Raw genomic sequence first — 17,266 nt, 5'->3', positions numbered from 1 at the left:
GGGGAGGGGGGGTAAAGTGGTACTGGAAACAGGTGCAGTCTGCGTTGATGTTACAGACATTGTGTTTAACTGGGCATCCAATTTATTGTAAAGTATTACTCGACCCTCAGAGGAGGCGAGTCAGAGGATCACTAAAGTCAGCAGGATTCCTCATCTGGGGACCATGTCGGTACAAAATTTAATGGCAATTCATCTAATAGTTGCTGAGATATTTCAGTCTGGACCAAAGCGGTGGACTGACACACTGTCATTGCCATCTATAGAGCCACGCAGCTAGCCTGGTTAATAAAAATAATCACTGCACAGCAGACGACCTTACATTTGCTCAACTGAAAATGTTCCAAAAATAAACATGACTCCATCAGCTGCAGTTATGTATTAATTTAGGAATTTAAATGATGTGTTCTCATCATTTTAACCTGATGAACATCACAATGTCGTCTTTCAATACTTAAATGAATTTGTGGACTGGAGGCATTACCTTTTTGTCAAATAATGACTTCTAATAGCCTCGCATCTGAAAGTGATCATCAGTATGTTGTCCAAAGGGCCAATTTCAACAGTGGTACTCAGTAGGTTGTCAAAGGGATATTATTACTTTTCCCAGTTGGGGATGGTGTGAAGAATTACCATTTTATTTTCATAATTAATACCTACAAATATAGATTCCAACAAAAATGGGTCCTTGATTTGCTTAAACATCACTACAGCTGATCTATCCAGAATCCACAGTCCACCCCACATTCCTAATTGTATTTGTCAAAATTTGTAATTCTAACAAATATTATTAGACAATTAATTTGTTAAGAACACACTGACCAACATCATATAAGTGACCACATTCCATCTACTTTTATTTGAATCTTTCTTGGTACACTTATACACTTATATAAATGTTTAAATAGTTTGGTAAATTACATAAAAAATAACCAGATCTACACAGCGTTGCTTTAAATATTGTTAACCTAGCTTTGAAGCTGTATATTTAAGTCTAATTGTGAGTGAATAATTGCTGTATGTGTGCTGTGTGATTGCCGGGTGCTCGCACACTGGCTGAGTGGCAGTTGAGTTGGTTGGAGGAGGGAAGGGTGTGGCCCTGCTGGGTATCCATTACTCACAGGGGTACTTTGATGTGAGGCCACTGGAGTGGGGCGAGTAATGTATGGGGTTGGGCATGTCAGAGCAGGTGAGCAGATTCTACGCTCTCAGGAAAAGTATTGAGCCTAAGGGGGTGGGCCTGAATCACACACACTCCTCCTCCTCCTACTTCCCATTCATCCTGACACACACACACACACACACACACACACACAAACACTAAATCCAGAAGCTGGGCTTGGCCACCTTTCTCGTGCAGAGGAGAGAGACACTGGAAAAAGTTATGAACCTGATCTGCCTGTCTGGAGGTAAAAGAGGTCATTTAGAGAACTCACAGTATTGAAGCTCAGACCGCCCTCACTCTTTCTCTCTGCACTTCCCTTGTCTCTCGCCCACTCTCGTTAGCAGGCCCTGGCTACACTGTGCCACAGATTTGAAATGCAAAGCACAAGGTGACAGAGAAAGACCAATGTCATCTGATACACTATCGCTTGCTAAACACATCCTCGAAACATCAAAGAGCCAGGCAGCGAGTGCCTACTGCCTGGGGGGCAGATGAGACTGATGTGGCTGCCAGTGACAGCCGTGATGATGGAGTCGAGAGACCCGACTCGATCGCACACACGCCACCATGTTACCTCCCATTTCACTCTTGAAACCCAACGATGCCCGGGCACTGAGAGTGTTAACAGCCAGAAAGCACGTCAAGAAGAAAACAGCAAACAAGACTTTGAGTTTAAAAGCCTCGATAGCAGCCACTATACGCTGAGCTGCAACTTAAAGGACTAGTTTGAGATTTTGGGAAATACGCTTGTTCGCTTTGTTGATGAGTGTAAAAAGAGAAGGTCGATACCACTCTCAAGTCTGTATTCTAAATATGAAGATAGAGCCAGGAGATGGCTAGCTTAGCTTAGCATAAAGACCGAAAGCAGGGGGAATCATGGATCTGCCTAAAGAAAAAACATCTGTCGACCAGCACCTCTAAAGCTCACTATTTAACACGTTACATCTTGTTTGTTTAATCCGTACAAGAAACAAAGTGTAAAAATGACAAGTTAACCCCCTAATAAAACCACAACTGCTTTGTTTTGGTTTTTGTGCAGCTACCCATCTCCTGGTTCTAGTTATTCGTATCGTGTATGTTCACCATTTTGTGAACATACACGATAGTAGTACCGATCTTCTCATCTAACACTCGGCAAGAAAGCGAATATGCGTTTTTACCAAAATGTCAAACTATTCTTTTTAACCCAGCTGGACCAGAGTAGTTCACCCGACCGATGAGTGCTAGCATCCTTTTATATAGCATCCTTTTTCCAGGCTAAAATATGTACTACTACAAATGTACTACATTTAGGAAAGAAATAATTAAAAACACGATACATGCACCGTACATTGATGTCTGCCACAGTGTTTTTATAATACTGCCACTGGGGTGCGCCAAAGTCGGACATTTTCACACAATTAATAATTTACTGATTCTTTTCTTGATTAATTCGTTTAGTGTATAGAATTTCAGCAAATGTCAAAAAATGCACATCACTTGCATTGTAAGCATATATACATTTGAAAACACTAACGTCAATTAGTGGTGTGTGTGATTCACTGCAGAACTGTGTTCACCTTTGGTAATCAGGTGTACTACTACAGTGTATGACAGTGAACAATAATATATTTTTGACATTTTCAGTCCAATAGTGCATTACTAACACTTACTACTGCTACACTGAACAATCACTATAATTAACTAAAGCTGTATAAGCATATGAAATTGTTCTAAAATTAATTACAGCTGTAACTATCATGATATACTTTAATTATAGCAGTACTTGACTGTAATAAGTATAATTAAGTAAACCACCTAGGTTACATAGCAGGGAAAGAGATGTGAAGAGGGAGAGTAAGATCCCTGGATGTATAGACTCTTCTGATCTCGCGGGCAACACAAACATACCAAACCCCACCTCTGGTGCTTTCTTCTCACTTCTCCAAACATCTTTTTAAAACCTCAGCTGTGAAAGTTGCCACATGAGAAACCTTACGATCCCACAGAGGAGCCACTATCTCTTTATTGTTTGTATTGCACTCAATCAAGAGATTCAGGGAGGAATAATCCTCCTTTGAGTGGAGAAAGACACCCTTTTTGTCAGCTTGGTATCGGTATGTTGATACATTCCTATAGTACTGATGAGAGTATAACTACAGAAGGCAGAGAAAGTGTCCTGCATCATTTTTCTCAGTTCGTGGCCGGGCATGGCCAAGGATTTTTTCTCTCACCGACGGGCGGCAACACAGAGACTCAGGGGAAGCCAATTAGAGAGCCTTTCCCGGCCTTTTAAGAGGCAGATAATGTTCTTGTTTTCATAAAGCATCCTGTTATTTAATCAGGCCTGTAAGTGAGAGCCTGACAACCCTCCTACAGTGTAGAGCAGTCTCCCTCCTCTCCTTCCCTCCCATCATTCCTACCCTGAGCCCTCCATCTCATTCAACAGCTCTTGTAAGCCTCCAGGAATTCATTCTTGGAACAGGCCGTGCAGTAAGCTGTGTCTTTCTGCAGAACAAACACACATACACACACACAGCCAGCACAGTGACCACTGAACACACATGCTGTCTGTAAATGAGGTAAACCTAGACACAAACAAAGTTTAAAAAATGCATGACTTTGTCGGATTTCAAATAACACAAATACTTGACATTACATTCTGTGGTATTAGACTTTTCTGCCACTGTACAACTACTGCAGATAAATGCAAATCATATTTCAGTGAAGTCAATGGGGCGTTTGTTTATGAAAATAAGACCTACCACATCTTTATGATTGTAGCTATTTACAAGCAGTGAAAACATCCCCAGTTAATATTAGATATATATTAGAGAGACACAGATTTTGTTTTTATTGTCTTACAGAAGCTCAAATGATGCTATGCTATAACAACAGAAAATACATACAAACAGCATGTAAATAATTTTTTGGCGGTGGTGACACAACTAACATCTATAGCTATCAAATAAACATAGTGGTGTGAAAAGTACAATATATCCCTATATAAATGTAGTGGAGTAGAAGTATAAAATAGCATCAAATGGAAAACTCAGGAAAAGCACAAGTAAATCAAAAGTACAGTCGCTTACTTGGGTAAATGATGGTTCTAGAGGAAAGTCCAGTAACCACCAAATTTATTACAATTCATCCTGAGGGGAACATGAATGTCTCTACCAAATTTCATGGCAATCCATCCAATAGTTGTTGGCACATTTCACTCAAAAATACAAATGTGAACCTCATGATGGTGCTAGAGGAAAAGTCAAACGATCACCAAAGGTCAGAGGGATTCATCCTCTGGGGACCACGAATGTCTGTACAATATGTCATGGCAATTAATCCAGCAGTTGTTTAGATATTTCAGTCTGGACCAAAGTGGTGGACTGACCAACATCCCTAGAGATACAGCGCTAGTATGGCTAAAAATGTGTTGCAAATTTGGTTTCTGCTGGCTGTACAACAGATGATGTAGGCCTTTTACATTCATTGCCTACTGTGTAGGTCATAGGAGTATTTATATTGAAACATATTCACAACATAAGGATTTAATATCTGATGTTTACTCACCACCAAAAAGGGGTTAGTGGGTAAGTCAGTACAGCTCACATGTACAGGGTTTGATTTTCTGAATCTTATCTGGCCTCAAAAACACCTTTCTTATAAAATGTGGGTCAATATAAAAAAATCACAAAATTCCGAATTAACCATGCTTGATAACTATAAGATAGCTTATAAATCTGAGTCTAAATAGTCTCATTGTATTCTAGTGAATTGCATACTGTACAGCCACACTGTCTGCCTTGTGAATCTGTTTTGTCAAACCCCTGTTAAAAGCTGGTTGGGGGCACTTGGCACTAACCTACCTGAGTCAGAGTTAAACAGGTTCATACTGCAGAGGAGAAACACGAACTCGCTCACTTCGCCTGCAGTGTCGGACTCACAAGACCTGTTTGCCGGTTTGTTCTAAACTCTGGGAGATGCTTAGTGCTTGCTTGCTTGCCTGGGGAAGTAGTTATTGGTAACACAAACCTGTCTACTTTCCACTTCACTTTCAGCAGCAGCGTGCCCTTGCCCAAGCCCGAGGCGAGCCAGAAAAAAAAGAAAGTTAAGGAGACAGAGATGAAGACAGAAAGAAAAAGAAGGGCAAGACAGAGAGAAAGTGAGACAGCGGAGGGTGAAGGGGCAGAGGGAAATGTCTTTTTTATGGGAATGTTTCACTTAATCTCATAAAGGCAGCGTGAAAACCTCCATCTGTTTGCCGAGCAGTTCAAAAGAGACTCCACATGCCTCCGCTTGCTGCTATTTAAAAACAACATTCTAATGCAGATCTTAAAGAGGGCCAGCGGCTCAGTCTGCACAATGAGAACTGGGATGTGCCAGATGAATCGATGGAGGATGGGAGGGTGGAAAGAGAATTAGGTAGGTAAACAGGGGGGATTGTGAGCAGCAGAGAGGGACTGGTGACTACAGAAAGGGAGGAGGCAGACATGAAAGAGTCAAATCAAAGCAACAAATTTTTCTGTCAACAGTCTTGTTTCTGACCTGGTAGACCTGACCTTGAAGCACTAGACAAGACTGGTGTGGGTTGCCCTCTGGCCCTGCCTGCCACTCCTCTCAATCAACCCATTCACCTCTCCACCTCTCTGACTCTCTCCTGCTTTCTGTTCGCTTCTCTTCTCCCTCTTCATGTTTCACCATGAGGCTTACCAGTCGCCTTTGTCATTAATAGAGGAATGTCCTGGCTGAGAACGACATTTCGTGTGTTATCGTGGCTCTTGAGCAGGGATTCAAGGGCAGCTCCTTCACATTCAGGGATCCTCTTTGGATGCAGTCTGTGAAAACAAAACTGGACTTTCTCTTTTTCAATTAAACCTACAGTACGCACCTGACGAACCAAACTAAAATACAGCAGATTAGTTACAAACATGAGATAATAAATGATTTCTTTGATCCAAACACTAGGAACCAAAGGTCCATGAGACTGCAGTGTGTGCTTCTGCACACTGGTGCCTCTGTACACCTCCAGGCCTCCTCTCCCCATAGCCAGGGCAAGACCAGGCCCGATCCCATCTGCAAAGCTATTTTGACAAGCCACCCCTCTAAAAAACTCCAGGGTTCAAACTGCTTTAAGATCAAAGACTAATACTGCAATAATAATAAGTTACTGCCCTATGAACGCCTCATTCATCAGGGAGAGGCAGCGATATAGTACAGTTGTAACTGCAGGGCCATTAAACACTCATCATATGATCCAATTTGCCATCCCTGTGTGGAAAAACATCTTCAGCTCTGCAGGCAGAGTGAGAACGAAGAATGAACTCCTACCAGTAATGTCAAAAATCTGAGCTGATAAGGAAGTGCACAAAAATCGTCTATGTGACGAAATCTCCAATACTCCAAATCTGTCCAAACTCTTTGTGCATCCCTCCACACCTCACCTCAGGCTGCAACCACACACACCATCAACCCTCTCCCCTCTTGCAGCCAGCTGAAGGTGTCTCCCAACTGGTTGGGATGGAGGCATTTTAATAACAGCCATTTGGCACATAATGGTATCATCTGGGCTCTGTCTGTCTTCATGAGCATGACACAGCGTTCTATTTTTAGGGCAGCATTTTTCTCCGATCGTCTGCACCAAGCGCCGACGACAGCCTGATGAAACCCTGACGAAACCCTGACCCCCGCACGCTCCCTTTGAAGTGACAAGTGAGAGATGTGCCACCCTAATACGAACGCCTTGAGACGCAAACACTTCATTCTCGAATACCGGGAGCAGCCCTGCAAGAGGGCGGCATGCTCACCCTCAGGGAGCTGATAAGCAGCCAAGCGTGCATAGACTCTCTGTTAGAGAAATGTATAGTGTTTATGCATGTTTGTATGCGTGTTAGCTAATTTCAAGGGTTATTTGCATGATAGTACAATGTAAAACGTTGTAAGCTGGTTCAACTTAAAACATTTTTCCTTGCTGCCTTAACAATGCAAGTTAAGTGAACTTAAGTTGAATAATTAGCGCAAAGTTATCTCATGAAAATGTAAAACCAGAGTTGAGTTCACTGAATTTGAGGTAACAAGTTCAATAAATTTAAGGCATCGAGTTGAATCAACAACTGTTCAGTCACAGTGACAAATGTTAGACAGATTTGCTTTGCATTTTCTCAGTTTAAAGAGTCTGTTCTTCACTTGACTCAAAGAACTTCCAGCTGTGGCAGCTGTTGAAGCCACTTTTGCACCAGAGTTAATACAAAGACAATATGCTCCCACCTTGTTAAATTAGAATTACGGGGATAGGGACTGACTTTGATAGTAACCTTCGTCACAGATAGCATTGTCTTTATTATTATGAAAATAAACAACCATAACGTATCTTAACATATATTAGAGACACACAGCAAGTTTCAATCATGTTCCATCATCCTCAAGGGGGCGCTGGAGAGTTTAAAGGGGTGCGGAGGGCGAGACGTGAGTCAAAGACACTTTGTGAGGTGAAACTGACAGGTTCATGATCAATATCTCCGGTGTCACAGATAAACATCCATGAATCTGTTTAGAAATCATGGAAAAAAAGATGCTCATTAAAACTCCAGAACTTGCCTGAAAATCATCACCTTTTTAAGTCAAAGTAATCCGGTGATCGTTGTTTATACATCCATGGGAACATTGCAACTGTTAATAACTAATTCTGCATACTTTTAATGGTGCCAAAATTTGCCAAAATGTAAACAAATGGCGGAGTTGAACTGAGTGAACATTTAGCAGAACATTCAAATCATCATCTTAAGTCAAAAGACTTCAAATCAAGTGATCTTAAGTTTATAATGGTCTGAAATTAAAAACTAGAAGTTTTAAGTTGAATTAACTTAAAATTAATAAAGCATATATTTACGTTAAGTTAATGACAAAAGATTAGCTGATTCAACATTCCTTAGCTTTTCACAGGAAAAAAAGGACATATTACATTACACATTTACACACATGCAGGTGATATTCCAACAGCTTCTATTTTGGAGAGGTACTTCCCACCGAGCGGCACTGTAGACATCTCACTGTTTGTGTATAAAAGTTTTGCTTGTCGACAAGTTCAAATTGGACTGCAGAATCAGAGACAAGACCGTGTTCTCTCAGCATGCCTACAGTAACTATGCACATCCAATACACAGCCAATGTGTCATTTCAGTGAAGGCTGAGAAAAAGGGAAGAACGGAAAAGTGAGAAAGGGGGAGCAACAAGCTGCTAATCGGCAGTCGCTGGGAAAAGAGAGCCAGCATCTGAAAACACCAACTCTCAAAGCAAACAACACATCTTCTAGATTTTATGTACGTGTGGGGAGGACAGTTTGCCCTGCCATCAGCTTGGAGTCAATGTTTAGCTTAGCAACGCTGGCACCAGGCGAGCAACCGAGCGTGGACAAGACATGTGGATGAGAGCTGAAGCCACAGCTGGGGTGTGTTATGCTGAAAATATCTCGACAGATGCTGCAGGAATAACACACGCACCTTTAGGCCAGAGAATTTTCCACCTATTTAAGGTGACAGGATGAGTGGAGAGAGTGCAGCAGAGAAGCAGACCCTCTGCAAATCAATCACACATCGATGGCAGTAGTGATGACAGCACTGAACTGAGCTGACAACAACAGTGCTGCAGGTCGAGGTGACATCTGTCAAGCTGTGACCTGTAGGCCTATCTAACCTCGGAGTCTCACTGTGTTGTGATCCTGTAAACTTGAAGAACTGCAGTTCAAATTCTCCTGGTCACCTGTAGGTTGAATGGGGTATGATTGATTATTAATAAACTAACAGATATGCTTGCTTGCTTACACCTGTGTTTGTGACAGCTTTGGGCCACTAAGTGTTGTTTTGTAAATGTAGGAATGCAGTGGTGAGATGCACCTTTCCTCCAAAATCTGATCAGTGGTAAAATATGGCATGTGATGGATGGAGTCTCCTCTTGGGATTAAGTTGATTTAACCTCTAAATCCTTTTCCACATATCTTTGTGTAGACTCATCTCGTTGCTCCAAAGGTCAAAAATATCTCACCAAGCAGCCCAACCCACTTTCCTACCCCACAACGAGACAAGAAGGCCTAATTCCATCTATCCCCTGAGACTTCTGTAACCACGCTGTCCTTTTGTATCCCGCCTGCTCACCTGAACAGACAAATTCAATTCAATGCTTGTTTTCCAATTCTATTTTTTTGCCTCACGAAGGTCACCAAAGCCACTGTTCCAAAAACCACACATGACTGCGAAATGCAAAGCACACCACTTGTTTTTGAAGTGGTGACAAAAAGAGGAATGCACTTTCCCATTGAGGAGGGAAACCTGAAGTATTCCTCTCATTGTTGAGCCGCTCACAAAGCCAAGCTCTCTACGTGAAAGGTCCCCCCCCCCAGCGATAAAGGCTTGTTCCTATGCTTGCTAATCTCCCCTGATTGCACAGAGCTTGTGTTAAAAGTATGGGTTAGGGTTAGGGTTAGTATCACGTCTGTGAATTCACACCGTAACCAGCAGGTGACCTCAGCAGGAACCAGGTTTCCCTCAGATAACTAGGTACTCTAAAGGGAAGACACCGGCATCAATAACACAGAATAGTATGAAGAATAGTATTCTTTGGCTGAGCCTCATGGGAATGGGTTCTCCTGTTTGTGTGATGACAACAAGACTTATCACTGTTTTCCTGTCCTTGGACTTCTAACACAGCCCTCAGTTGTCATGGTTGTTCATGAAGTATCTGCTGATTTTCACACTCAAACTTTGTTCCAGGTGGAGTTGACCTTTTGTTGGATGACAATATTTTACTGTGGATGAGTACATCTCTGCACTATACCACGATACTACACTTGAGTAATTCTTGACGAATTCTACAAGCAGGAGTGCACAGACCAAAATGACAGTGTTTTGGGTTGGAAATGAGGAGTTCCTCAGTGAAAGCACAGTGTTACCCTCTAAAATGGTGGAAAGTGACCCAATATATCATACAAATGAACTCAAACTTCAGCATTTCTATGTTTATATAATGGCTCCTTCCTCACCCTATTACACATCCATGTTGTGTGTTAGCATGCTAACATTAGCTAATTCCGTGTGTTTGTTTGTCCCCCTATCTGTGTGAATGCTGCGCTTGCCTCTTCTGTGTTTGTGTGGCCTGTCCTCTTTCCAGGTCTCCATGGTGGAGAGGAGGTCATGTGGCTCAGGTCCTCCTGGAGCCATAATATTCTTCACATATGTTTTACATTCTACATGTTTCTGTAATTTTGTCATCATAATTTGATATACTGAGATGTTATGTTGTTGTTGGTCTATTCTGTACACAACACATCTGTTGCATGTCTGTCCGTCCTGGGAGAGGGATCCCTCCTCAGTTGCTCTTCCTGAGGTTTCTTCCATTTTTCCCCTATTCAGTTTTTTTTTGGGGGGGGTTCCTTATCTGAATCACGGGTCTAAGGACAGAGGGTGTTGTATGCTGTACAGCTTGTAAAGCCTCCTAAGGCAAATTGTGATTTGTGAAATTGGGCTATATAAATAAACCTGACTTGACGTGACTTGACAAATTAGCACCAAACACACAAGTACAGCTGAGGCTGATGGAGTTTTTGCAGCTATTTGGTCATATAGTAATGTACTGGACAAATTAAAATTTCAACCTGCTGGTGGCTCTACATAAAAAGTAAAGGGATGATCAAAGTTACCAATATTAAAATTCATCCAGAGGGGGAAATGAAGGTGTACCACATTTCATGATGTTGACGATGTTGATGATGACAAAAGTGAACCTCATGGTGGTGCTAGATCTCCAAACTCTTTAGGATTCATCCTCTGGGCACCATGAATGTCTGTGCAAAATTTCATGGCTACATTTCTGGGCCAAAGTGGTGACCAACCAACAGACCAACATTGCTGTACGTAGAGCCACGCAGCTGGCTAAAAATCAGACAGGACTGCCTATAACATCCTGATAGTGAAGTAAAAGAGGCATTAAAACTTTGTGAAGTTTGAAGAGAGGCCAAAATCTAACAAACCAGAAATATTACACCTGATGTCTCATAATAAACCTTACTGATTAATCCCAAAAACAAAGATTAACTGACCTTTGGTGTTTGGCAGGTAGTTATTTCTGACACAGAAAGCAGTCATGTCACTGTCAGGTCTGTCTTCACAGAATCAGAAGCTACAGTATAACATCTAAATGTAGTAGTGCTTGTGCTAAATTTTGAACATTGCTTTACTAATTCCCATAAAATCCTATGTGGATTTAGCAGATTTTTTTTTTGACAGGTACAAGTTTAACACTTTAGACACTTTATAGCATCTCTTTTTCCTGTCTCCTAAAGTGTGGCTTATATATTTCTGTGGGAGTAAATATGTTCTAATATAAAACATGGAATAAATGAGCGCCCCTCTTCCACTTCCCTCCATCGATAAAAAATATTCGCACTTTGTTGTGCTCACTGTATCAGTCCTGAGAGCTAGCTAATTCAGTAACCAGTAAGCGTGTCAGAGACTACTGCAACCTAAACACTGTGAAAATCCCACTGAGTTGTCTTGCACCCGTCCAGTTCAGTTAGTTATGCAGAGGCTAATGCGAATGCCAAACTACCAGCTTCAACAGAACCAGCTAACAGCATTATTTTCTATATTTAATATTTTGACCTTGTCGGGCCTGAATGGCAACAAAAGGGAGTCAGAGGACCGCAAAGAGGTTAAGGCATTATTTTTAATTTGTTATTTTAATTCAAATTATATTTATTTAATTTATTGCTCAAATATCTAATTTACTTGGATTTTGCAGTGATTATAGGCCACAGCATTAGATTAAAAACGGCTGTTATTATGGAAAAACATGCACTTTGTGTAAATCATCAGTTAAAGAAATTCTTTGAAATTTGCATCCCTACCCACCATGTATAGACTTATTGCACACACCAAGTTTAATTTGAAATGTGTTTGTCTTTCACTACTACAAATGTATACCACACACACACACACACACATGTGTGTGACCACAAAATGCATACACTATTACCAGCACCAGCTCCGTCACAATGCCACAGGAAGAAAGGAGACTGCAGCTGATGTTAACACTATGCCGGGGTTATGATTCTGCTTGTGTAGGATGGTGGATAAGGGAACGGCCTGACAAAGGTGGCCATTGTTCGGCTTTATTAAAAACCCTGTGAGTGTGGTTTCCCGTTTAATATCTGCATCATCAGGAAAGGAACAAGAGACAGAGGACACTGGCTCAGGAAAATATCTCCACAGTCACAACACCATCTATCTCAAAATAAAAGACAAACTAAACAAGACAATCGTTAGAGACAGGCTAATCAAACAAATGACATCATGGGTACCGTCGTGAGGCAGGTTAGTTTTACCCTACTGATGATGTGTTGTGGCAATAGTAATTGAGAAATAATGAGTATACTGACTGAAAAGAAGGCAGTCATTAGGCTGCTAGACTCAAAGCTAGTACTTCCTACTGAGTTATCTTCACATTGATATGGTGAGCTAAGACAGCGCCTAACTTTAGCAACAGAGGAAATGGGAGGGAAAGGGTTGTCGTCAGGGTCAAACAGGCACAGAACAGAGGAAAGTGGTTAGTTAGTCTTGTTGTTTCTTAAGAGAGAAGGAATGACATACACAGTTCCAGAGGGAGGACATATCTGAAAAGGGTGAGTCTCTGAACAGTTAAAAGCAGGATAAATATTGTGAACATCAGTGTGTGCAGCATTTTGCCCCAATAATGAGGCTGTCCATTCACACTGCTGCTTGATAGAAAGGGAGGCTTGAGAAAGTTAAGCCCAATGTTACTTCTACATCACTTTTGAAGCTGTTGAAGATGAAATGATCATAGCAGTGTATGTATTATCTGACAAGGAGCAGAAGGAATATGACCCAGGAAAACAGGAAGAAAGGGCTCGGACCTTTTGCTCAGTGACAAAGTGATTTTGAAATGTCCCCACGTGCTTTTCGAACTTTTTATGCAATGATTTACAATTTATTCAATATTGGAAGCAAGAATATGGTTGTGTGTTTGTGTGTTTTGTATATGTTAAAGACTAAGGTGCATGCAATGGTTTGAGAGGTGAATGGTCTATTAGCAGTGCATGGCCAAGGTTGCAAAAGTTAGAGCTTTGACTAACAGAAGAAAGAAAAAGAAAGTCATAGTTTATCCCTTTGAAGACAACCGTGCACCTGTCTGGCACAGACAAGCAACTAATGAATTTTCTTGGGAGAGAAATCAAAGCGAAACCCAGAAGTCTGCTAACACTGACGCATTACATACTAGCCAAAATGTCCATTGTGTACCTGCTGCTTTTTGCATTTACTCTCAAAGCTGATATATCCCGCTTTTTCCAGATGTTCCCCTGTGTTCCTCCTTCTTGACTCGTCTCTGATGAACTGGAGACGTTGGACTCGGCTACCAAAGGAAAATAAGCCAAAGGCAGCTGCCATTGCATTTTCAGCCCCTGTCTTTGCTAAAAATCAGCAGTCAGGAATAGCTTGAGGTCAGTGTCACCCCCTACAGACAATCAGACATGAGAAGACAAAAACATTGTCATGAGGACCATGATTTATTCCTCCCTCAACAGGCTTTCCTTGTTTTCAACCACTTCCTGTCACTGGGACTACTCTACCTGGCCTTAAAGGTCCAGTGTTACTCGACATTTAGGAGGAGCTATTGGCAGAAATGGAATATAATACTTATAAGTATCTTTCCATTAATGTATAATCTGAAAATAAGAATCGTTGTGTTTTCATTACCTTAGAATAAGCCGTTTTTATCTACAGAGGGAGTGGGTCCCCTTCCACGGCGGTCGCCATGTTGCATCGCCATGTTGCACCGCCATGTTTCTACAGTAGCCCAGAACGGACAAACCAAACACTGGCTCTAGATAGGGCCGTTCGCAATTTTCGTTCGCGTTTTGCGGCTAGTGTAGCTTCTCCTACATGCTTGGAAGGGGAGGGTGATGCCAGCGGTATTCAAATGGTTACAAACTGCAATTTCAATTACCGCCTTTGTCACTGTCAGTGCTCCATATGTATATATATATATATATATATGTACACACACACACACTCAGCTGCCAGTTTATTAGGTACAAAAGTCCTGAACTAATACCTACTGTAGTTCCGTGAAGGTTATAATGTTCAGTTTTTGTTGAAACTGCTTTAGAGAGGTGTTGATTCAATTGTATGATAATTTTAGAGGATGTAGTTTGTGGTGCTGTTGAGCTGTATTGTGTTATACTGACAGGTGTTTCTATTATTTTGTCCACCCCATTTATATCAATGATGGTAGGCTAAACAGTAGGACCACCTATCTTTGCAATCTTCTCTGCAAAAACTGAACATTATAACCTTCATGAAGGAAGCAGGACTTGATCAAGAGTCATTTCAAGCAGCAAGCTTTTTGGAAAACCTGGTCTTAATTTTGAGAAAAACTATAACACCTTTAGTAATGACTATATCCATAATGTATCGATTAAGTCATTACAGTAATACTGTAATGACATTATGGATACTAGACACGCACCATCAGTGTCGTTTGCCTCTTGATCCCTGTGACTGACACTCTCTTTGGATCTCAGAGCCTGCCTCCTCACAAAGTGGCCACCTTTCTAATGGATTGAGAAAAATTTGGGAAGGCACACTTGAAGTAATGCGATCCAATAACACACACACACACATACACACACATACACACACAAAAACACACACACACACACACACACACACACACACACACACACACACACACACACACACACACACACACACACACACACATGCACATGAAAACCCTAGTTAAAGAAAACAGGATTACTGCATAATCAGGCCAAAACCCTTTTCATCTGAGAGGAGCAGAATCAATAAGCAAAGCTTTCTATGAGAGTCAACAAGTTCAGACACAGGCCAAAGAGTCAATCAGTGTAAGAGCTGTTTTTACAAAACCATGGATTCTTACTGATGGTGTTTCACAGAGCTACAGTTTGAGTGGAAGAAAGTCTCAAAAAGCACATATTACAGCATTTCTTGAGAGCAAAGTAAGCCTTGTGTGGAGTTTAGAGTAGCCCTCCTGGCACAGCTGCAATGCCTTTTCTCGTTGAGTCATGTGTTGGTCTATGACTTAGCTTGAACCTTTCCAGGGCTTTAGTGTAAACAGAAAAGCCAAGCTGGCTAGTGGAAAGCAGACGGATCACTTCTAGCACAACATGCTGGCAGAGAAAGCCCGTGGCCTCTGCTTGTGTTGTGTTGTGTAATGATGCAAAACCACTGGAGCGGTGGAGGCTTTTGATTCAGGCAATTGCATAGAGAGAGCTGTATCTGATACAGAGATCGGTAGGAAATAACTGTACAAAGAGTCAATTTGGATACTTTTTGGATACTTTTGATTTTAGATTTTTCTAGTTAACCTTTTTTAAAGTTTCCTTTGTAAAAGTGTGTAAAAAAAACAAGCCACGTGAGTACAATCAAGCACCATCACTCTGGTGTTTCACAACTTTTGTTATGAATAAGACAGCCTAGAGTTAAAATGCCCATCACAATGAATAAGTATTTAGGTTTGGGGAAAAATACCCAACCTTACTGAGCTGCATGCAAAAATACCATATTTAGGAATTTTATATATGTGTATATTTAGATACAATGTGCAATTTTCTAAACATAATGAGAAAAATCACTATAATATTCCTTTAAAAGAAGAGTAATATATTGTCCCCCATATGTTGTTAAATTTTATTACAATAGTTAATAATAGTTAAAACAATAATATTTCTCTAGGGAATTCTACTTGTGTGTGATGAACAATAACCTTCTCAAATGTACAGCATTGTAGGATTATTGAAGACTTCAACTTCAAAGTTCACTGAGTGAGCAGTACTTCTACTGAAGAAAACTGTTCATTTCATACAAATATGTGGAAGTGGGTGAGAGGTGGCCAGCAGTGCAGAATGTACCAGGAGAGGGCAATGGTCTTCATATTAAGGGTATCTGGAGAAAGGGACATTTTCCTCTTAATCTGAAGATGTCCTGTCATATTAATGTTTTGAAGTGCAGAATAGACATCCTAACTGTAACTTTAACTTTCTAAGCTGTTCAGATACTGGGAGATCCATTTAAAACAAAGGGCATTAGAGAGACAGTACAAATCACTGCAAATCAGCAAAGGAATCTCCCTTCTTGATGATGTCGCTGAGGATAGGAGCCTCTGAAAACCAAAATAAAAACAAAGGACAACAATGAAACCTTATCCTTCAAGGTTTTGAGCTTCACTTTGTTTGGTTTACAGTCTATTCTGAGTGTGTGTGGTGCAACACGAACCCTCTGTGGCCGTTAGAGTATCTATAGATCAGTGGGACGGGTTACAGTCAGACTAAACTGTAAACAAGTCCCATCCAGAGACCACGGCTGACCCAGCACCGCACATCCCAAACCTTCTTATTCATCGTCTTCAAAAGGCCGAGAGCAAACTCCTCAACAGCTGCATGATGAATCCCCAATAAATCCACCACGACCAAAAGCTTTGAATCTCGCTAAGGAAGCAAGGATGCAGGTGGCTGGAGTGGAGTTTATTGCAACACATACTTTCCAGACGACCAAAACAACAAGAAAGACCCCCCTCCCCTCCCCACCCTCCCTCCCTCCCTCCTTCACTTCTCCTGATTTCAAAGGCGATCTGCAGGGAGGGAAAAAGCCCTCGGAAGCAACAGCCTTTTGTTCAAGGCTACTTTTGCATGAGGGAGAGACTGTGTTTTGTTTATGGGACAACATAGTGTTGCCATTAAGGCTTTAATCAAAACTGTTTTCTGGAGTCAGCCTTGAGTGACACCCCTCTTCCCCCCTTTGGCCCGCTTGGTTTGGTTCCCACTGAAGGAGCAACAGGAGGAGGAAGAAAGGAGCGGGGAAGTGTGGGAATGTCTCTACATCGTCGCCACGGCGGGCAGCTCCTAAACATGGCTTTAAATTAGGGGAAAAGAAAACACAGACTAAAAAAAGGCAGTCGCCTAACTATACTCCTGCCTGCTAATTTGTCACCACTTGAAAAACAAGGAAAAAATAGCAACAGTTTTAAATCACACTACTTTAAAGTTAGAATATGCCAGCCAGTGTGTATGGTAGAATACTT

General features: G+C 41.4%; 1 protein-coding gene across 1 annotated transcript in view; it reads right to left on the bottom strand.

The window, feature by feature from the left end:
* The window catches only part of LOC122887709 (E3 ubiquitin-protein ligase RNF43), an 81,782-nt gene that overhangs the window by 14,754 nt on the left and 49,762 nt on the right, over positions 1 to 17,266 (bottom strand). The window lies entirely within an intron of this gene.

The sequence above is a fragment of the Siniperca chuatsi genome, linkage group LG14, assembly GCF_020085105.1.
Source record: "Siniperca chuatsi isolate FFG_IHB_CAS linkage group LG14, ASM2008510v1, whole genome shotgun sequence".
NCBI classification, from domain to species: domain Eukaryota; kingdom Metazoa; phylum Chordata; class Actinopteri; order Centrarchiformes; family Sinipercidae; genus Siniperca; species Siniperca chuatsi.
This window is presented reverse-complemented; position numbering and strand designations above follow the sequence as displayed.